At 45.2% G+C, this 22,744-nt stretch overlaps 1 protein-coding gene across 1 annotated transcript in view; it reads right to left on the bottom strand.

Moving 5' to 3' along the window:
- Nucleotides 1-22,744, bottom strand: part of LOC125101068 (PDZ domain-containing protein 2-like) — a 279,856-nt gene that overhangs the window by 249,782 nt on the left and 7,330 nt on the right. The gene's annotated exons all lie outside the window — the stretch shown is intronic.

The following is a 22,744-nucleotide window of genomic DNA, read 5'->3' as shown; positions in this document are numbered from 1 at the left end:
AGCTCACATGTCCAGACGAGGAGCCTGGCAGGCCCGGGGCCGCAGAGCCCCAGGCTTGCTTCTGGCTGCCTGTGTGTGTTCACCACCAAGACTCTGGCCGCAGACACGGGGCCAACATGCAGGTCAATTCCAGGCAGCACGGGAAGACTTCTCTTCCTGAGGCTGACATGAATGAGGAATGTTTTTTTTAAATTATTTTTTAAAAGATTTTATTTATCTATTTGAGACAGGGATCACAAGTAGGCAGGGAAGCAGGCAGAGAGAGAGAGGGGGAAGCAGGGTCCCCGCTGAGCAGAGAGCCCGACGTGGGGCTCGATCCCAGGACCCTGGGATCATGACCCGAGCCGAAGACAGAGGCTTTAACCCACTGAGCCACCCAGGCACCCCGAGGAATGTTTTTTTAAATTTTTTTTTTTTAAAGATTTTATTTATTTATTTGACAGACAGAGATCACAAATAGGCAGAGAGGCAAGCAGAGAGAGAGGAAGGGAAGCAGGCTCCCTGGTGAGCAGAGAGCCTGATGCGGGGCTCGATGCAGGGCTCGATGCGGGGCTCGATGCGGGGCTCGATGCGGGGCTCGATGCGGGGCTCGATGCGGGGCTCGATGCGGGGCTCGATCCCAGGACCCTGGGATCATGACCTGAGCCGAAGGCAGAGGCTTTAACCCACTGAGCCACCCAGGCGCCCCCGGAGGAATGTTTTTTAAAATAGGCTTTCAAAGGGCAAAGTTGCTCCCAATCCTCAGGAGGCTGAATCCGCAGCCAGCCCACTGTACCTCCCATGAGCAGCTGCCTCAGGGATTTTATTTGTACCCAGCACTATTCGGACTTCCTCTCCTATTAGAGGGACGGGTGGCAGATTTTCCGTTGCATTGTCTTCGAAGCAAAGTGTTGCTGATTCCGAATATCCGCTCTATACTAGTTCCTTCTGACAAGAGCCTTTGCTGAGAAGGGATGCTGGAGTCATCATCATACTTGTCCCCTAGGATCCAGACAAATTTTGGAGAGAAGTGGCCAGTGCAGGGTCTTTTCCTCTCTAAGCTCACCCTCCATTCAGCTTTTCCATAATATATACCGCAATTGCGAATGAATGAATGATTAGGGACTTGGCAAGCTTTCTCAGTCATTTCATGAGTGCAAAGCGTATCAGAAACATAAAATAATACCATATCTGATATCTAAGCCAGACGCTATGTTAAATGAATTTAAGACCTTTAGAGCTGAATATTTTGGGGATAATGCTATTTTAGGATTTGATCAAATTCTACAGACTCTGAGTTTTTATATAAGTTTAAGCAATCCACGGAGCCCTTGAAGGTGAGTTTAGCAGTCCTTGGCTGATGTAGTCTAAGTACTACGGGATCTAATCTTAAAAAAAAAAAAAAAAAAAAGGAACCTTCAGAAATCTAACATTCATTCCTGAAAGGAAGTAAATTAAAAATGGATAAGTAGACATAAGCACGCAAATTTGCGAATTTTCAGTCCATTAGCTGGAGGTCAGAAATACGTTTGTTTTCTCATCTGTAAAAAGGTATGATTATTGCACTGGGATGCTACAGACTAAATTAAATGAGCTAATATCTACAAAGCATGGAAATAACTCCTGGCACATAGTAAGCACCGCCTGTTTGTTATAAAAAACACAATTCAGGACACCACAATACAATGACAAGTATCTTATCAGGTCACAAACACCCCACAAAATAGCTGTGATGAATCTCAGTGTCCTCAGAGACAACACTTCTCAAGATGAAAGAGCAGATGCCTTAACCCACTCTTGAAAATCTTCATTTTTTAAGAGGAAAACTTTTGAAAGCATAAGCTCCTAGAAATGCCTTTAAGCATAAGCTGCTTTGTGGAAGTGGAAAAATATTTTGATTTCCACAAGAAAACTTGGAATCTGTGCCAGTCCAGCATGGATCTTTCAGTCAAGTGCAAAGAAAAGAAGAAGCACCTGGAAAGTCATTTTCATAGGAAGATAACGCTCTGATAAGCATGCCTCCCACACAAGACAAGACAGCCTTCTCCTTGGTTAGTCCAATGGACTTGCCCCCTCTCTTTCCCTCAAACAATGTGGTAGGACCTCCCCAAGTGTCTGGGGGGGGGGGGGGGAAAGAGTTCCCTAATGAGGCAGGACCCTAGCTAACTCTCCCTATGACATAACTGAAAAGCAAAAATAAGAAACACGATTTAAAATGCCCAGACTATGAGGCGCCTGGGTGGCTCAGTGGGTTAAAGTCTCTGCCTTCAGCTCAGGTCATGATCCCAGGGTCCTGGGATCGAGCCCCGCATCGGGCTCTCTGCTCCGAAGGGAGCCTGCTTCCTCCCCTCTCTCTCTGCCTGCCTCTCTGCCTACTTGTGAGCTCCGTCTGTCAAATAAATAAATGAAATCTTAAAAAAATTATAAAATAAAATAAAATAAAATGCCCAGACTAGAGGTGCCTGGGTGGCCTGCTTGTGCTCTCTCTGTCTCTCTCTCTCTCTCTCAGTCAAATAAATAAAATCTTAAAAAAAAATAAAGCACACAAGTTGATAACTTTTAACATACATATATATCCATGAAACCAACATCACAATTCAGATGATTCTCACATAGATGGTGGGTTTCACATCGATAACGGTGCAACACACCATAACTTGGTGCTTTCTTGGGCTTAGGATCCCAAAGTCCGGAGTTCTAATTTTCCACACCTTTCAGCTTCTGGCAGATGACAGTGCTACTCGACCTCTCTCTGCTTCCATTTGTTACATTGAAGCCACAACAGCACCAACCTTGAAGGGCTGTCGCATTGATTAAATGAATACTGGAAATGAAGCTCACAGAGCTGTGCCCTCAACAAATTGCATCTGTTAATGTTTTATGATTAAGAATCCCAAACGTTTCAGCTGTCTCAGACTCCTTCCCTCTCCAGCTCCCACATTCCTCTACAAGTTCCCATCCTCGCTGGTTAAGTCCCCCAGTTTCGAGGCATCCAGCCACAGCGCTCTGCCTTGTCCTCCTTCTTCCTCTCCCTGCCCGACCCATGGCCACCGCCTTCGTGCAGACGGCTACCAGCTCCTGCCTTCCCTTTTATAATTGCCCAGTTCAGCGTTTCTAGACATCTGAAGATGTCTAGACCTCTTGACAGGACAATAAAAAGCTTACAAATTATTTTCGGAACTACTCAAGTACTTCTAACTTTTCTTTTGCCAATAAAGATACTAAATAAATAAATATCACTAAGAAACACCATAATTTAATTAATGGCAAGACAGTTTAATCTCTTCCAAAGTAAAAAGGCCACAAAGGCAGCATAAAGCTGTTTCTTTAAATGAGTATGTTCAGCTTTAAGAAAAACTCATGGTTGGGGCGGCATTCTCCTCAGGTGGCCCCAGGCGGGGTGGGGGGTGGGGCACACGCCAGCAGCTCCAGCCCTTTCAGAACCTTTCAGAACAAGTTCGCAAACCTGGGCGTCGAAGTCATCTTCTTGACCGGGTTCAGCCGCTACAACAAACTGCCATAGAACGGGCGGCTTAAACAAGTTCGTTTCCACAGTTCAGGAGGCTGCCAACTCCAAGATCAAGGTGCCTGCTGATTCGGTTCCCCTCCGGGTTCTGTCCTCACATAGCAGAGACAGTAAAGGCTCTTCTTTGAAGGGCTCTAATCCCATCCTGAGGGCTCCACCCTTAGGACCTAATTACCAACCCAGACCCTCATGTCAGTTACAATCCCAGCAGGGATTAGGGCTTCAACACATGAATTTGCGGTGGGGGATGACATGCCAACATTCAGTCCACAGCTCGGACTGACCTCTCTCCTCTCTATCCCACACAAATCCTCCCACAATGTACCCGACCCTGTTGTTGTGGGGCAGGGCGCATTGAACATAACATCCCAGGCTCAGCCCGAGGGTGTCCCCGGTGTAACAGTTTGCATTTTACACCTCGGAAGGCATTCTCCCATAGAAACATGGAAACATGCAGTGGGGAGACCCCTGTGCCCTAACAGGGTCTGTAGGAAAGGGAGCACAGCCCCGTCCTCACAGCCCTCCAGGACCAGCAGCCACAAGTGAGAGAGCTACTCTGGGGAAAGAGCCAGCGTTCCCGCACCCAGGGGGATCCCCGTGACACCAATTTAGAGGCGAGGATGGCAGTTCCCTGCTGCTCCTTTCCCGACCCTGGAATGCCAGCTTTGGGTGACTTTCCTGGTGCAGCAGCCACTTTGTCATCCTCCCCCATCTCAAACCTTCTCACTAAAACATGGAGAAAAGGTCTCCCAAGAATTGTTACTGTCACCAACAACAGGAAATGGACTATGGCTAAAAATAACAATAGGCAAGGGGGCAGCATTTCCAGAAGTCTACAAAGAGTTCACCAGCAGCTTAACTCCTGCATTCAGTGGGACCTACAGAGGCAGGTCTCCCCACCTCGCAGCCCCATCTGCCTTAGGCCGTCTCTGCTCTGTATCTGCAGATACTTCTTTGGCTCTGAGACCCATTCCCTAAACCCTAACCCCAGGGACTATCTTCTTTGAAGCTCCTAGAATTTCAGGTTGGCACACCTGGACTTCTTACCTTTCATAAGGAACACTCTTCCTCCCACCAACCCCCTCCATCACCTGTGAACTCATATATAAAAAATAAAGACTCTGAAGTGCACAGTGGGCTCTCTGAACACTGAAAGGCCCTGGTGAGGTCCTTGTGCGTATCAAAGGCAAACTCAGATGTGCTGTCACTTGCAGAGGAAGGCTAACTCTCCTTGGACAAGCAGGACAGGAGGCCCCTGGACTGGTGAGGGAGGGGACGCAACTGCCACACCTTTAATCAACCTGAAGGCATAAGAAGGAACAACAGGGACAGACCAAAATTGCTGGGACAGAACCCAGAAATTGCAGGGACACCTTTCAGCCTTCGGGTCCAACTGCTGGTGTGGACGGCCACTACTCAAAGTGCGGTCCCCCAACCAGCATAATCAACATTACCCCGGAGCTCGACAGAAACAGACTCTCGGGCTCCTCCCCAGACCTACTGAATAAGAATCTGCATTTTAGCAAAGTTGTTCCGACAATAAAGTCTGAGAAGCAGTGTTCTGGAACATCTAGGTCAGTGGTTCTCAAACTAGGGTAATTTGGCGACATTTGAAAACATTCTCGGTTGTCACTACTGGGAGGAATTACTGGGTAGAGGCCAAGGGTGCTGCTAGATATCCTATAATGCATAAGGTATCCCCCACTCGAAGAATTTTCTGGCCCCAAATGTCAACAGACCTGACACCAAGAAACCCCAATCTGGATGAAAACATCTAGGAGAGAGTTGGAAGAGAGGTCCTTGCCACTCCAAGCATGGACTGCAGACCAGCAGCATCAGCAGGGCAGGGGGCTGTTAAATGCAAAATCTCTGACCAGACCCCCACCATATGGCATCAGAACCTCCAGGGGGTAGAGCCCAGGAATCTGTGTTTTGACAAGCTCTCCATAGGAACTGGACACATGCTTTTTGCTTCTCGAATTTTGCACTGAGAAGCATTAGTATAGGCCATGGGTCCCTGCCCTCAGGATGGCCATTAGGAAAGGTAAACTCAGACAGGGTCTCTACTGGTCCAAGATTCTCACCAGTAAGAACTGTGGCCAGGATTTGAGGGAAGGCCAGCTCTGGTGGCGGTGGAGGGCAATAGGGTTGGCACCAGCCTCTTTGGTACACAAGTGGCTTAGAGGTTGTGGCCACTGCTGTGAAGAATGTGCGATGCTCATGGTCCTGACGCTGATCACAAGAGAACCCTGGTGAGATGGCGCACAGGAAAAGGAGAATTCAGAGCTCTCAGATGACAAAGGCCAGACAACACTCAAAATGGCAATACTGCACCATGTCCTAGCAGTGAGAATAAGGAGGATGTTGGTGACAGGGAATTATATTTAGTATGTTCTCAGCCCTTCGGTGTCACCTCCTCTGGAAAGCCTTCCCTGATTTCCCCTGATAGAGTCATCATCTGTTTTCCTTGCTATTTTCCATTCATTGTTCTCATCTTCTCATGGTCTTCCTATGCTGTGAATTCTGCTAATTCTCCTTGTCCACAACAAGATGGGCTCCTTGAGGACAGGAATTAGATTGTAGCAAAGGTTGGGGACACAGTCCCTGGCCCATCCTTCCTGGAGATCACCTACATAGTTCTCAAACTTGCTCTAGGGTTCTTCTGACTCTTTGCCTGAGGGAAGTGCCAGGGAGTTTACTCTCCCAGAAGCAACCTGTGCCCAATGAAGGAATAAGATTGGGAGTTGATAGACAAATAATCCTCATTATTTATTGCCCCATGGGAGAATTCTGAGGTGTGTCCTGCGCCATCTCAAAGAGACCCACAGAGTGCCTGAGCTGCTATTGCCCTTGTCATACCAGTAACCTCACAGGTGCCCCTTTAATCAACTTTCCTCCTCATGCCTCACCACCATTTCTGCACCCACATGAACCCCCTGCACCCAAATCCTTGCCTCAGAGCCTGCTTCTGGGGAACCCAAACTAAGACAAATACTTTGTCACTGCTGAATCCCCAGTACTTAGCCTCCTCCCTAACATGGTCAATGCTCACAAAAGTAAGTCTTTACAGAAGTCAAAGTCTTGATATGCCTGGAAAATTCCAAAAACAGCAAACAAAAATTTTGCAACAAAACAAAACAAAACAAAAAAGAAACCCACTGATGGCCTGGGTGATATGACCCCGAAGAACGCATCTACATTTCTTCTCCTTGAGTTTTGGCCACAACTGTGAAACAACAGTCACCTAACTATTAGTAACAACTGAATCTTGCATCATCGTGTAGAAAAAGAGGAGAGCTCAGTAGGCAGGAATTCTAACCCTGGTGTCTGATAGACCTAGGCTCAAATTCTTAGCCTGGAGAGCTGCTAAGTGGCCTGGGCCTCAGTCTTGTCACCTGTTAGGGGGGGAATAATAATAGGGCCTGCTTGCAGGGTTGTGGGGAGGATTTCATAGGATAAAGGATTCACTGAGGGATTTAGTATAGTCCTGGTCCAGCATAAACCCTTAATAAATGTTCTTAACATTTACTGTAATTACCGCTATGATTGTATTGCCTGTTTAAGGCTGTCTTCACGTTTCTTCAGGTGCTGGATGGTAGCGGAGGGCCAGGCACACAACAGACACTCAACAGTCCACTACTGCAGGAATGAAGAAACGACAACCTGTAAAAAGGCGGCAAACACTCCTCTTGCCAAAGCTGCTAACAACTCTTCCTGTTCTTTAATCCTACCTTGGTTGCTCAAAAGCTAGAGGAACTTAGGAAAGTCAATTTGTCTGATGTTCTGCACGCCTTACCCATAAAACCTGGATTAGTATTAGATGATTTCCAAGGCCCCTTCCAGTCCTTTCACTTGGCAATGAAATAGCTCCCAGGAAAGGATGGCTGGAGCCACTCACTGCACACCTGGAGGTGAGAGCAGACAGGGAGGGGGAGGAGGGCAGAAGTGCTCAGCTCCCCCTCTCCCCACAAGGTAGGGGGTTTCAACACTGTCCCCTTGCCTTGGTTGGGCTGTTTTTATTTTTATTTCAAAAAAACAAAACAAACTCCTCCAATACCCAAGAAACTCCTAAGATGCTATTTCTACCTTTTTTTCTTCTTATCCTTCATTCTCCACTCTACTTCATTAAGAAGCAGGGCCTCTGGAAATCACCAAACATTCACTGCAGATTTTGAATTATTTTTCCTCTAGCCCATCATTAGCTATATTTGCCTGAAAATAAGATTGATGTTTTTTAAAACTCATCTACTTGCAACCCCAGAATGCAATCCCCTCCCAGTTATTACTATCCATTCATGACATTAGGAACAGCAGGGGACCTAAACTCCAAAACCCAAATGATCTCAACATGCAAATGTGTCCTAAAAACCCAACAACGGCAGAAGATTTCAAAGGATTTATTAGCAACAGAGCTGTTGTTAACTAGACGACTCTGTGGAGTTTTCCAGGCCACGGTCAAAGTTGGTCTGCCATGGGCCAATTAGACCCAAAGTTCTCTGCTCCACCTCAGGACCCCTCACGAGGCAGGCAGGGGCAGCACCACAGTTTTGAGGGACAGAAAGGAGTTGTTTTATATTCTACCCACTTCCAAATGGCTTTCTCCAAAGAGAGGGCAACTAGGCAGACTGCGTTTCTCAACTCTCTCCTTTTTAACAAAAAGCAATTTCCTGTCCAGATTGGAAACCAGACCTCCACATCGGCACATATTAGAATGCAGGGGTGACCAGGAGCCAGTTTGCTAGAGAACTTGCTCTCTACAGACTTCCCTCACCTTCCTTGTGCAGGGGTCCAACTTTCCTCATGTAGCCTCACCCCCACTGCTCTTGGCCTCTGGTGACGCAGACGGCCTTTGCAGGTGAGGCCGCCACACACATGCGCCACATCAGGCCCCTGGCTGCCGCCCTCTTCCTCCCTCGGGGTCCTCGCACTTGTTCCTTCTCCCTTCACATCAGCAACTGGCTGGCTTGTTTTGCGGGCCTCTGCTCCAGTGCCCTCTCCCAGATCGGGCTTCCCTGCCACACTCCCTAGCCAAGCCCCTCCATGACCCTGTAGCCCTTTAACCTGTATTGTTCTTCTACAAGAGACATGTGTTTCCTGAAGTTACATTACATATGCCTTAGTTTACTGGTTTCCTGCCTGTCCTTGCCCCTTCCTAAAATGGAAGCACTCCGTGGGGCTGAGGTTTCGAAGGCCTTCCTCACCGCCACATCTCTACCTCCTAGAAGAGGGCATAGTAGACGCTCTGCTTAATACTGAATGCGGGCTTGTCTGCTCTTGGGCTGAGTGGTCACAAGAAACAGAGAGCGCACCACCGGCAGGCCGAGAGTCTCCCCGGGCCTGAGAACCTTCTGGTCCACTACTGCTCAATCGATCTCAAGCTTCTGCCCCATCCTTTGGATTCTTTGCCTCCAGTTTCTGCATCTGCAGTTATCCTCCTGTAGTATTCCCAGCCCCAGGCTTCTGGAAACCAAGACTTCAGGTCATGGCAGGGAAGAACAGAGAAAGGGAGAGCACTCTGTGGAGAGCTGGGGAGAGGAGGGGGGAGGTTTAATCCCTCCTAAACCATCCCGCCAAGTATTTTTCTGAGCACCCAGCTCACCAGTTTATTTTTAGGTCACTCTAATGATAACCTAAACAGTAAAGCAGCCATCACCTCATAAATGCAGGGTCAGCAGGCCTCTTGCATGTATGAGCTTGTCAAGATAATCACAAAAGGCACTTTTCCTTGAGATCATTAAAAATAATTAATAAGAAAATACTTTTTGAATAAAGAGATAAGTTCAGCTGCAGGAGAAACATGTCCATTTCTTATATCCCAAAAATTAAGACCCTGTGTTCCTTTATAAGATCCTGGGCCTGTCGGAACAGGAAGATACATTCCATGATTGCTCTGACCCTGGAGGTTTCTGCACGCCCTCTGGCTTCCACGTGGAGACCGAGGCTGGCTGGGTAACCGTCTCCTCCCCTCCTGGTCACATAGGAGGCTTCCTCAGGGAGAGTATGGTTGGGCGTTCCATTCCTTCATCACCAACATTTGCAAAGTTTTCTCATTTATGCTTCAGAAATGAACTCTGAGAACCCCTGAAAGCTGCTATTCGAAGCGTAGGATTGAAGGCAAAGTGCCCTGAGTGCCCCATGCTTCCCCTCTACCTCCAAAGTGTGAGAGCTCTCACCTCCAGGCTCTTGGGAGGTTGTAACGGTCCCTTCCTCCCTCCCATCATCATCTGATGTCTTTCTTACCTCCCTCTTTTCCCTAAATGCTCCTTGACCCCCTGAAGTTTATGTTCAGTAAAACTTCCAATTGATTAGCAGGAGTCCTTCCTGGGGGTGATCAAATTCCAATAAATAGTCATCTTCTTGCTCTGTCTTCATAGAAGGCCAGAAAACATACATGGAAGCTGGGCTGTGGGTCCAGGGAAAGCTTGTTGGGCAAAGGCACTATACATTGGTACCCAATGGAATAGTGAGTTGGCCAGAGGAAGGGCAAGGAGAGGTGGGGGGAAAGTTCTAGAGACAGGAAGGGAGTTGTGTGAGAGACACAGAGTGGCATGCTGCAGACTTGATATCAAGCTCGGGAGGGAAAGGATGCCCAGCTCGGACTCCCATATCACATGCAGCCAAGTGCCCTATCCTGAGCGCTCTGCCCCGTAAAGTTCTTACCAGACAACAGCAGAGACAGAGAGTCACACACCAGAATTCCATAAGCTTCCAAAGCATAGACTTGTCATGGGCTACATTTTCCAGTCCCCTCTGCCTCCGAATGGGGCTCTGTGGTTACTTCTCACCAGTGGAATATGCTAAGCGATGTGAGCCATCAGCAAACCAAGGCATTTCAGAAGTAAATGTGCCTTCTCCCCTCTTTTGCCTTCCACCACTGGGAGGTAGATGACCCTGTAGCCTAGGAAATTGTGGGGACCCAAGATGGAAAGAGCACACAGCCCTAAATCACCACATGCTGAGCACGAACTGTTGCACTAGGCTTTCATAGGAGAGAGAAATAATTTGGTGTTATGTCAAAGCACTGAAACTCGGGGGCTCGACTGTCACAGCAGCTAGCATGGCCCTAATATACAGACTAGGTAATATTTACTTATTTAATTATTGGTAACCTTCTCTAGATGCCAGCATCTAGCCACAGGTGGGTATCTAACAGATATCAGTTGAACGAAAATAATTCATTTGATTCGAAGGAGGGTCTTCCCAGAATCCCTCAAATCCCAGTAAACAAAAATCTTCTTATTCTGCCATAAGGCCAGTGCGCGCGCACACACACACACACACACACACACACACACACACGACCTGATTTTCCACACCAAAGCCACATACACTTCATGGCCAAGCCTGCTCCAGCTGTTTTTAGATTCATATGACAGCAGAGACGATCCTAGGAACAACCCTTTCCAGATTCTCTTCCCCAGCATGGGCAATGTATAAGGCCAAAGACCGCAAAAGAAAATTGGAATAGGAAAGAAAAAGTCATCAAGAAAAATAGTCCAGATTTCTCATGATCTCACCCGTGAGTCAGATTTGCATTTGGGATAACAACTAACCGAGTAGACCAGAACAGTCTGTCTACAAGATGTCGGCCTGCCAATTTCAACAGCACAGAGAAGGCACACTTCTTAAATTGGCTTAAAAGGACAAATCTAGTGCACTTGTTTATTATTTTTTTTCCTTAAAAAAATTTCTAGGTGAAACAGCCTCCTGTTTAAGAATAACTTTCTTGGACATGAAATGATAATTTTCTTTTAAAGTATCTGCATCTTGTCATTTTAGGCAGTGGGGGGAAAGTCCTACAGAAGAGTCTTTTGCTGTGTGAACTCAGAAAGCTGCCCCACCTCTCTGGGCCTAGATCTGTTCCTTCACAAAACAGGGGATTAAAATAGATGATCTCGAACAGTCCACAGAAGAAATAACAGTCAGTAGAAGAAAAACTGAATTTTTCATGTCTTGCAAGTCTCTTCATATTCATGGAACCTACTCCTAAGAGAAACAGGGTATTTTTTATGGGTAGCTTAATTTAGAGGAATTTATTCATTTAGGACAGAATGTGAGGTCCAAGGCACAGCAGACGTGAGCTGGTCTTTGGGATTGAGAGGCAAGAATGGGATGATCCGTTCTCAAGCAACAGGCAATGTGTGCAGTAGTGAGCCATGACTGAGTGTCAGGACATTTTCTTCTTTTAGAGATAAAAGAGACTTTCAGAATCATTTAACGCAATTGCTTCGCTCTAAGTGCAGAGAAAGTGGGACCTAGCGGCGCTAGTTACTACAGCTGGATGGCGGCAGTATCTAGACCAGAATGGAGTGTCGGCTGCTCACCTGTCACTCTCCACTACTGTCACGCTCCTTCCCAATCCAGCTCTGCACCTGCTGCAGTGACAGCATTTACATTTTTGCCTCTCTGAAAAGAATATGGAGAGAGGAGCTGGTTATTCTGTCCTACGGCTGGAGGAGTATTGTTGGCTTTTACATCTTCAAGCCTTACCTAACCCTCAAGCCCACAGACGAAGAATGTTCTCTGCGTACTCAAACAATAAGGTTCGGATCACGGGAAAGATGGAGAAGTAATCCATAGACCTCCGAACACCTAAGAGGATAAGTGCTCTTAGGGTTCTGGGAATGGCAGCGAAGGAGGACTGTAAAAATAACCACTCACAGGTTATCTGCAAGTCCAGTCTCTCCAGCCCGGACTGCACGTCCTTGACTCAGTTGTCCCCCTGCACCCCTTTCTCAGCCCAGATGTCACCCTAGACGGACTGCCTCCCATTTTGATGCTGATCTGCTGTTTTAATCAGACTTCTGGTTCCTTCCAGGACAATGTATTGGAGGCAAAAATGAAAATGAGGTCAATATTTGCTTATATAGTCTTTCTAAACTTCAAGCCAATCCAACCCTGCCCCCGCCCCATCCCTGCAATATGGGGTATCTTCTTTTCTCTCAAGTTTGGAAAAGAAAACCTGGGATTTTGTCCTTCAGTCTCTAATACACAGCAACCGGACCCTCTGCTCCTGGACCTGCATTTCATTCAAAGCCATTCCAATGGAAGAGTTATCCCTTTCTATCTCCTTTCCAAGCCTGTGGGAAATGGAAGTGGCGATCAATGAAGAAAATTACATTTGGTTATTAGAATTGTTTGTTATAATAATCAGGTATCTGTCAAAATGGAGGGGAAGGGTAAGATACCAATAAATATGGGGACATATTTAAGAACTTAAGCTTCAAATTTATTTATTTAAGCTCCGTTTCAAAGAATTATTCCTTTCTATTAGCCTCAAAGGTCTACCGCTACCAGCAAAGGTACACAGCGGATGATACTGTTCTCTGCTGAGCTGAAGTCTGTTTCCACTGTCAAATAGAAGGCCATGGTTTAACAAAAACCGTGAGACTTAGGGACTGCAGGGCTGCTTTGGAGGCCTGGCCCTAGTACTAACTGTATCACTAGAGGAAAATTACTTGACCCTCCATGCTCCTGGCTTCTCATCCATAAAATGAAGCTAATAACCTATTAGGAAGCATAAATGAGATGATGTGGGCAAAGTATATAGAAGGGCTTATTAGCTGCTGAGCTAAATCTCAGGGTTGGTAGAAGCATCAGAAATCACCCAGCCCAATCTTACAATATCAGATCTCTAGCCTCTGTTTGCTGTTTGCAGTGCAGGGAAACTGACTACCTCTCAAGGCAGTCCATGATGCTTTGAGACTGTAAGGGTTACAAAAATATTCCTGGCATGGAGCTGCATCTCTTCCCCTTAATTTCAATGCTCTAGCTCTTGTTTTTGGCTTCTGCACCAGAAACGAGAATAAGTCTTAGTGGTCCTACACAAGAAAGCCATTAAAATACTTTATTTATTTGGCCATCTAATGGATTGTAATTGCAAACATCCTGTGTACAAATATACAGAACCACAAAGAAGTTGAGAGATGGGTCCAGATTTCTTGTTTGGGAGCCTGGTTGAGAGGGTGCCATTGGCCAAGATGGGTTACAGAGGAGGAAGGGCAGGTCTGTATGGGGAAGGAGGGTGATGGGTTCAGTTTGGGAGGTACTGCTTTGGAACAGCTGAGGGTTGCCCAGATGGAGATGGTAGGTTGATGGTGTACATGTGAGTCCAGAGCTCAGGAGAAGGGTTGGATCGAAAGGTACAGATCTGGAAGTGATCAGAATGTAGGTAGTGGTAGAATGAAAATGCAGCTGAAATTGACCAAAATGAGAACATCAATGTTAAGAGACAAAAAAGTAAAGGGAGATAAAAATGATTGCAAAATATATGAAATGGCTCCATAGAGAGGAGCTCAGAGAGAAGATATAACTAAGAGTTATTTTAAAGGTAGGAAGAAAACCAGGAGAGAAGTCATGTCAGAAAAGCTGGAGAACAGTGTTTCATAAAGGAAGAACTGTTCAGAGTGTCAACTGAATTAAGTATTGAAAAGTGTCTACTGAATTTAGATGCAGAGGCCCTTTGGTGATCATGGCAAAGGAATTTCAGTGGAATGTTGGGTATGGAAATCAGATTGCACAGTCTACTGAAGAATTAATGAGAGATTAAATATATGAAAACAGCTGATACAGACCAAGTTTTCAGGTCATCTGGTTGTTAAGGATATGGGGGCAAAGAGGTCTTAATTAAAGAGGGGTGCGGTATATACATGGAGAGACAAAACACTTATGGACACGGGAAGTGGTTTAAGACAGAGGGGAAAGGGTCTACTGATCAAGAATGATCATTAAAGATGCAAGAGACCAGGGGTAGTTTTCTCAGAGGCAGGAAGGAAAATGGTGAAGGCTGGATGTGGAAATAGGTAGTTTGTGAGGGAGCAAGACAGAGGGAGATGCCACTGATTCTCTCTATGAAGAAAAGATTATGGTCCTTAGTGCCAAGAGAGGGAGAAAGTCATGAAGAGAAGAGTTAGACACTGCCGGGGGGAAGAGCAGGGGAAGATGAGTGGGATCTTGTAAAGAGACGATCTGCCTGTCTGCCAGCCCACCTAGCTGACAAGTGTAGAGACCATTTTTCTGCCTCTCCATCCAAATAGATGGGTAGTTTTTTTTCCTTCACAGACATGCTTGGCAGCCAGGAGATAGAAGTAGAAAATGCAGGTGGTTGAACATACTTGGAGTAGGACCTTGGAGTGTGGGGATACTAAAAGGGAAGGAGGTAAGGGAGTTTAGAGTATTGGCAAAGGAGTGGATAAAGCTATGGCCCATAGGGTGTGGGCTGGAAGGAGAAGGATTTGAAGGTAACTATTGTCTTCCTTGCAATCTCTCCCACTAAATTCCCCATCTTGAATCCTCACTTTGGGATACAATGCTTGGTACCATGTGTTGCCCAGAACAGCACATGATAGTCTAAAGAATGGGTTTAGGATCCACTTTCTGTTTCTGGGCCTACTTAAATAGTCACACTCTAGTGTTGATGCACATTGATGGTAGAGTCGAATGAATTACCTAAATCTTTTACACGGAGACCCTGTTAAAGCAGGTTCCTGACCATCCTATAATAAATGCAACAGTTGTTTCCAGACATAAGTACAGGACCTTCACTTGAGCCCACTGGCTGACTGTTGCAAGATCTGGCCTATCCTGTAAGTCTAGATTCTCATACTGGTATGAAATGAGGTCACTGTGCTTCCCAGGTCTGGGTCATGAGCAAATGGGATAAACATGTCATCCATATCTTTATTCAAGTTGGTAATAAAAATGTTGAACAGGAGAAGGATAAATCCAATAGCAGAACTGTGTCCGACCATCATTACTAGAACCCTCTCTCTAAACGGACATCTCCATCAAGCACTCTGTACAGCATTTAGCCAGTCAGCTACGAATCACCAAATGCTGCTACTGTGCAGTCCACATTTCTCCATCTTGCCCACAAAGATCTCACAGGGGATCACCCAAACACCTTGCTGAAAAGTCCAGATACACTGTGTCAACAGCTTTCTCATGATGGACTGGTCTAGTAACCTTATCCCCACCGGATAAAAACACAATGCGCTTTTCTTTGCTGTGTCTTATACACCTACGACCAGATGGAAATTGGTTTATGACATTTTACGACTTTATAACATTTCCTGTCTCACCATGACATCACTCTTCCCCAAGCCTAGAGCTTCAAAAGGCCACAAAGGTGTTAAGAACTCGGTCTCTAAACCCTCCTCCTCCTCCAGTATATCAGGTTACCTGATTTCCCAGGTGGTTGAAATGAAGAATGTAAGCCTAATAATGAGACTATAACAAAAAAGTAACTCCTTCAAATAAAGCGGGGGGCCCTTATATGGGAGCCCCCTTTGTCCTGTGTCAGAGCTTCCTCCCAGCTGTCCTAAAAAGCAGTTTAAATTTTATTTCCTTGAATCTCATTTTGAAAGTAAAGCCAAGTATGGTTGTATCTGAGGTTTCTTGACTACATCATTTTCAAAGAGGGCACTGAAATCTTGGAATTTTAAATCTCACAAGCTATGTATTCAGTCACTTAAAAGAAAATGGTAAGATGAGAAACCTATAACTCAGAGATCAATAATAAATCAGATTAAAAAATGCCACGGTGGTTTTGAAGGGTATAATCCCTAATTACACGGCGAATGACACCCCTTTCCCTACACGACACTCCTTAGAAGTTGCCAATGCATTCAACAGAAAGAATTTCGCCAATCCATCAACATCTGTTTACTGCCCACTGCTGGGGACGCAAAGGTGGAAAGTATTGGTTAGGTGCCCTCAGAGAATTTGCAGTCTAGTTTGGGACGCAGTTAAAAAAACAAACAAAAAAACCCACTTTCACCCAAAAGCTTACCAACCAAAAGCAGCACATGCCGGATGCCAAGTGAAGTGCCAGGCAGTAGGTGGGCCAGACGTTCTGGGAGAGTCTGCCAGCCGGCAGGAGGGGAGAACACTTTGTAAAGGGAAAGAGACTTCACTCGGCCCGTAAGGGATGAACAGAATTTAAGCAATGGGTAGATGGGCTTCTGGGTAGGAGGTGTGGAATAAATGTGTGCAGCTAATGTAGACGAAAGAAGTTAAGTCAGATCCAAATTCCCTCTCACTTCTCAAATATAAAGAGAAAAGTCTGATGCTCACCTGGAAATTAACAAAGAGACACTTAAGTCTGCCCTACGGGGTCTGTGCCTCCCATCAAAGCTTGGCCAAGGTCATGCAGGGATCAAAGTCCACTATATTAACTCTAACAAGATGCTCCTATGAAAACCCCTAATAAACGATTATACACAGCACAAATTTCATTAAAATCCTCCACTGCAATTTAAGTTTTGAGACTAATGGATTTGCTAAGAATGCAGCAACATACACCACAGAGGTAAAATCCCAAGAAGGAGAAAAACAAGTAGTGGTTTGCACCATTGGCTCCACCATTAGAACCACCTTGGGGGGAAGAGTGGTGTTCAGAAGAGACCAATGCTTACGCTGGACCTCCTACCATTACATCACAATCTCTGGGGTATCAGCATTTAAATTTAAAATAACAGTGATTCTACTTCATTCTCTCCACAAATTATGCTCTGAGTGCCTACTATATGCCAGCACTGCTCTAAGAGTTAAGATATGAGAATGAACCAAACAGAACCCCCCTTTCAAAAAACTACCCTCATAGATCTTATAATTTGACATTATAATGAAGTCGAGCAGGCAGAAAAAGCAAATTAAATCAGTAAAATATATGACATGTTAAAAAACTGACAATGTGCTAAGGAGAAAATAAAGCTGAGAAGCGGGGGGGGGATACAGCGTCTCAGGCTGGAGCAGGGTGGCACGGAAGACTCCACGGAAGGTGACATTTAAATCAAGAATGGAAGGAAGCGAGGGAACAACTCATCTACATGAGAGAGGAACACACCAGGCAGACCAGGCAGAGGACATAGCTGGTGCAATGGCCCTGAGGCAGAAGCATGCTGGTGTGGAGGGAGCTGAGAGGGAAAGTAATAGAGATGAAGGAGTCAGAATGGGAAGGGCTTAGTAGGCTATGTAATAATGGCTCTGGCTTTTACATTGAGTGAGATGGGACACTCCGAAGAACAGAGAAGTGACTCGATCTGATTTAAAGTTTTATGGTCATCATTCTGGCTGCTCTGTTGAGAACAGACTATAGGGAAAGGGGCAAAATAGCAATTGAGCCATTCTCAAAATAGTCCAATTGAGAGATGAGGACGACTGGGATGAGGGGAGAGGCAGTATGCGACGGTCAGATTCTGGGTCTCTTTTGGAGAATTAACCAGAGACAAAGTATCTGGAAGGGGCAGGGGTGGGAATCTGGAATTTGATTTTAGATGTTAATGTTTGAGATGAGCATGACAGTGGACATTCAAGTCGATAATTATATATGCAAGATAAAGACATACTGGCACAAATTCTTAGCTTATGGATAGCATTTAAAGCCATGAGAATGACTGACATCACAGATAACAATTGTAGAAAGGAAAGACAAGAAGTTAAGTGATGACGCCTGGGCCCTCCAGCATTAAGAGGTCAGGGAGAAGACAGCAGCCAAGAAAACTGGGAAGGAATGCAGACTAGTAAACAAGGAGGAATGCCTATAGATGATGGTATCCAGAGAATTAAGGGAAGGAAGCATTTCAAGAAGGGACTGACTGTGTACCTCAAATATTTTGAAGGAACAAGGAAGAGACTGAGAACTGGTCCTTGGATTCAGCAATGCGGACCTCATTAGTGCCCCTGATAGCCTTGAAAGCCAGTTCCAAGTCTCCAACAGAAGTGGGGTTCATGAGGTTCACCATGGTCTTGAAGCAAGGCTTTCTCCATTGTTTCTCCCTCGTCCCAAAAGACAGTTATATAGTTTGATAGGATTGATAATTCAAGGCAATCTGAATTTTATTTATTTTTATTCCCCACATATAGAATATGAAATGTACATATCTTTTCTCTCTATATATGGCACATGCTAAGTAAATATTAGTTGAATGGAAAAAGAAAAAAAATCTGCAGCAGTAAGGACAAAGTTCTAGCTCTAGGAGAGAACTGAGTGTAACTGACAATACTACCTCCTTCAAATGTTTGCTGAGCACTCCCAGTTTTTAGTGGTTTTATGGGCAGCTACCTACCTCCATCTGCTGCACCACCATTGTTAGCAAAGTTCATATACTGTGTCAAGTTGAAGATTGAGAACAGCAGTGGAGAAAGTCATAACACAATAAATAAGTCTGGGGCACCTGGCTGGCTCAGTCAGAAGAACATGCAACTCTTGATCTTAAGGTTGTGAGTCTGAGCCCCACGTTGGGTATAGGAATTACTTAAAAATAAATAAACTTTTTAAAAAATTAAATAAACAAAAAAATAAATAAGTCCAATTATCCTAGCATGCAGGTTCCAGCATGGATTTTATCAGTGGAAATACAGAAATGCTCCTTGATCCAGCAAATGCGAACTGTGGTGGGTGGTGAGATTCCACAGCGGAATGACACTTAGCATTCAACCTGGACTTCACCGGGACTACCCATCTGCCTGTTAGCAAGAGCGGTGAGCTGTCTCTCTTTGGCTTATGATAAAAATGAAGGAGAATGCCTATCAGTGACATTTTACACGCACAACCCTCTGGGCAAAGTTCTGGTTACCACAGCAAACCCCACTCCTGACAGACAGCAGAGAAAAAGCTCATGACATATCAAATAGCCAGAGTTCTGCCTTCCTGCAGGAGAGCGGTTATATTTGCCAGATGCACTAATCAGCCACTACAGCCCTCTCTGCAAATAAAATCCCAACCTACATTTGTGGGTCTTGGTTATTCTTACAATTACTATTTGCCTGAAATAGTAGCTTCTGTCTGATGTTTACTTATTGGGATGCTGATGTAATTCGCAAGATGGAACTTATTTTTCAAAGGAGGTCCAACACCAGGGAAGGAAACCAATAGCTGCGTTTTCATTCTCTCCACTCTGCAACATTAGCCACAAGTTCCTTTGAGTCCCACATCTGGCACAAACCTGTCCTTTGGCCTCTTCCATGACTGGCCTAGAGAAATGAACCAGTTTCTTAGCAAGACCCAATAGAGAGGGTCCTGCTATCAACCAATCTAAAACTGGAGTCTATGTTCTTACCCTAGGGTCCTATCAACTAGGAAGAGATGCAGAGGCAGAAATACCAAACTGAGGAAAATGGTGGTGGGTAAGGAAATGCTGGTGTCCAGGAGGACGAATACTGTAGGGCTTTTAGGAATGCAAATCTCACCCTTGCTTAAAGGACACATAAAGGACATGGTCATTTCTTCCCTTCCTCTATGGGTTTAAGGAAGAGAGTTTAAACCATTAAGTCTCCAGATAGATCAGAAAAAGTCGTGAGCCTAAATGCCCAAATGGAGAACAAAGAAATAACATTTTAGCTTTTCAAGCTTAAATCCAGGGCCAACTTTTCAGAGAAATAGTACATTTGGAATCCGAGTACGTATATTTTTTTCCCCTGTGTTTTACTCATCTACGTCCTGTGTTTATGAGCAGAAAAATGAATCAGAAAACTCAGAGACCTGTGGGGACTTCAGGGATCCTGGAAGTTCCTGCTTCTCAGAGATTCTATATGGAATAAGGTTAAGAGCACAGGCTTACAGGACTAAGAGATTTGAATCCAGATTCAAAATTGCTCCAAGTCTTAATAGATGTGCAACCTCGGGCAAATAATTTAAACTTTCTTGAGCCTACTTTTTGGCATCTATAAAGAAAGGATAACTGGGAACAGTGCTAAGTCTGTTCAATGGCTGTTTATTGAGTGTCTACTATACACCAGGCCCTGCTTTCGGCCCTGGAGATACAGTGAATGAGACAAGGTCCTGGCTCAGATGAAGCTTGCATTCCAACTGGTGAGACAACCAATAAAAAAATAAATCAAAACTCTATTTCACACAGAATGGGAGTAACGCGACAGACTGCCTGGTGAGGGGTCATTTTTTATTATATGGTCAGGGAGGAGAGGGCCTATGCAGGTTTGGAGGCAGCTTCCAGGCAGAGGGAAGGCCGTACTCTGAGCTACAGCTTGGCATGTCCCAGAACAGAAAGGATAATATGTCTGCACACAGAGAGTGAGGGCGATGAGTCACAGCAGAGGAGGTCATCTGAGAGGCAGGTTGGGCAAAAGGCCTGGTTATATTCAAATGCCAGTGAGAAATCCTCAGTTGCGAACTGTTAGGTGACATGACTCGATTTGTGTCTTTATTTTTTATTATTATTTATTTATTTATAAACCACTTAATAAATTTATAAATAAATAAATAAATAAATGGAAGCAATCTCAGGAGGCCCAGACAGAAGACTACTGTGGCCGCAGTTCCCACCGGTCAGCTGCCGCACAGGTGGACGGAGGGCCAACAGGACTTACAGACTCAGTTGCTATTGCAAGGAAGAAAGAACGAAGGTCTTGAGGTTTTTGGAACGAGCTTTAGGCGGATGGTGATGCCATTTACTGAGCTGGAGAAGGAAATGACTAGCCAGAGAGAGAAATGTGAAGGGCCCGGTTTTGATCAAGTTAGGTCTGACATGCCTGTTGCACGCAGATGTGGAAATGTCCAGCTGGCAGTGGGGTGTGTGAGTCTGGAACTCTGTGGAGAACAAGCCTGGAGACGTAAATTCAGGAAATAGCACATAGATGGTAGGTAAAGCCTTGAGCCAGATAAGATCTCCCTAGGAGGGAGAATAGCTAGAGAAGAAGACCCAAGGTCAAGACCTGGGGCAACATCATAAAACACTGAATATTAGTTGTTGTTATTCTTTTCAGTACACTGGGAAGGAGGATGTTGGCCAATCATTGTTATAAGCATTGTTTTATCCATCCATCTACCCACACATCTCACCAACCATTCATACCATAAACGCTCACTGAGCACATTAATGAGAGACAGTAGAGAAAACAATGTAATAGTCGGTCAAAACGTGAGCTCTGGAGCCAGACTGCTCCCTTTAAATCTCAGCTCCATCTGGAACCCTAGAGAATTTGATTAATCACACTGTACCATTTCTCCCTCTATAAAAGGGAATGTAGTGGGTTGAACAACCCCCAAAAGACATGTCCATGTCCTAGACCTGTGAATGTGACCTTCTTTGGCAAAAGGGTCTTTGCAGGTGTAATTACACTGAGGATCTCAAGAGATCATCATCTTAGATTATCTGGGTAGCCCTAAATGACAAGTGTCCATATAAGAGACACACAAAGGAGAGACATGCAGACATAAGCGAAGACATGAACACACAGAGAAGAGGATGCTGTGAAGACAGAGATACAGACTGGAGTGAAACAGCTACAAGGAATGTCAACAGCTTCCAGAAGCTGGAAGAGGCAAGGAAGGATTCTCCCTAGGAGCCTCCAGAGGGAGCATGACCCTGCCAACACCTAAATGTCAGACTTCTGGCCTCCAGAACTATGAGAGAATAAATTTCTGTCATTTAGCCACCAAGTCTGTGGCAGTTTGCTATAGCAGCCCCAGGAATGAATAGGGAAATCATAACAGTGTGTGCCTCACTGACTTGTGAGGAGAATTAAATGAGAGAACATACATAAAGCATCTAGAACAGTGCCTGCCAAATAGAGAACATTCAAACGATTTTAAATTTTATCCATGTATTGGACATATCCATGTACTGGATATGTCCCCCTGAGGAACGGGGGAAAGACAGAACATGTTGAGAGACTCTGAAAATAAAGATGGCGCCCAGAAGCTGAGCAGGCGAGGGACCAGAACGGGGAAGGGTACTGAGATGCCACAAATTGCTGAACACTGTTCCCAGCATTCCCCAATAAAGAAATCAATAAGCCTTACATCTGCTCAGGTTTTTGAAGATGAGTAGTAGGTCCGGAGAAGGGTTAATGCAATTTTTTACAGTATCTTCCTCTGCCCGCACTGTCTCATTGCCTGCTCTCTCATGAGAACCCATGTTGATGAGGGTACTCTGAGCAGATTTTCTGGGGACAGCTGTCTCTTCCTCTAGCCTAATAAGGGTGACCAGGGCGGGGTGGGGGTAGAGAATGGGCAGTGAAAAACTGTGGAGGAAAATGATGCCAATTTCATACACTGAGTGATTTTGTAATAATATTTGCATGGCTGCTTTAGCCTGGGAAGTTAATTTTCTTCACCAAGAGACCCATATAGCACAATCTAGTTTTACCCAAATCTCTATAAAATACACTGTGCCAAAAGGCGGGTGAGGGGGGAATCCAACTGAAACATAGCTGAAATCAGACATTTTATAAGTGTCTGTTGGCCAACACACAAAAACGTGAAGAGCTTATTGACAT

This window comes from Lutra lutra, chromosome 5 (assembly GCF_902655055.1).
Source record: "Lutra lutra chromosome 5, mLutLut1.2, whole genome shotgun sequence".
Taxonomy (NCBI): domain Eukaryota; kingdom Metazoa; phylum Chordata; class Mammalia; order Carnivora; family Mustelidae; genus Lutra; species Lutra lutra.
Note: the sequence above shows the minus strand (reverse complement) of the source record. Positions and strands in the feature narration are given on the sequence as shown.